At 39.4% G+C, this 813-nt stretch overlaps 1 pseudogene; it reads right to left on the bottom strand.

Annotated features, from left to right (window-relative positions):
- Nucleotides 1–342: 342 nt before the first annotated feature.
- LOC148779190 (U6 spliceosomal RNA) lies at nt 343–433 on the bottom strand (annotated as a pseudogene).
- Between the last annotated feature and the right edge of the window lie 380 nt (nt 434–813).

Below are 813 nucleotides of genomic sequence, written 5' to 3' on the forward strand. Positions count from 1 at the left end.
GCGGATTCACCACTTATGTGTGGGGAAAGAGCTCAATCCCAGGAGAGGAGGGCAGTTGATTTCTCTGATAGGATTGAGTACCACTTATGTGGTGAGAAAAGGGCAGTTTCTCTGATAGGCTTGGTCTCCCCGCCCATCTGGGTCTCCGCGCCCGTGCAGAGAAATAGCTCAATCCAAGGAGAAGAGGGCAGTTGATTTCTCTGATAGGCTTGGTCTCCCCCTCGTGTCCAAATGAGGCCATTATTGTTTTTTTTTTTTCAACAAAGTTATATAGGAATGGAACTTGAGACACTTTGTTATGAAAACCCAGTCTCTTCCGTCTTGACTCAAGCCCGATGCCTTAAAAATTTGGACTATTTCCCGATTTGGGCATGTCAAGCCATGCTAATCTTTTTTCTGTCCTTCCAATTTTACCGGATGTCTCCAAAGAGACATTTGATGTGCATTATTCAATTCGTTTACGAATAAAAATAACGTGAAATGATATTATACTACAATATGCAGTGTACAACGATTCCAGCTTGCAGTCTACAAAGGTTTGTGACGGCAGCAAACTAGTGGAAGTCTTTTATTTAGTAATTAGCATTATTCATAGTGTAATCAAATTGCAATATTTCAATTCTTACATCTGCATAAGAAAGATGTTGGATGATATTTTTGGAGATGCATTTGAGTCGTTGGTGAAATTTGATGTATCACATGTTAGTCCTAGCACGAAGGTGGACATTACCTTAAATGTCTGTATGCTGTTGTGGTTTTGAATTTTGAATTTTGAATTTTTGGTTTGTAATTCTGCCTAGGCTTTTTTGTAAT

This window comes from Amborella trichopoda, chromosome 13 (assembly GCF_054954075.1).
Source record: "Amborella trichopoda isolate Santa Cruz 75 chromosome 13, AtrichopodaSantaCruz75HAP2 v2.0, whole genome shotgun sequence".
Taxonomy (NCBI): domain Eukaryota; kingdom Viridiplantae; phylum Streptophyta; class Magnoliopsida; order Amborellales; family Amborellaceae; genus Amborella; species Amborella trichopoda.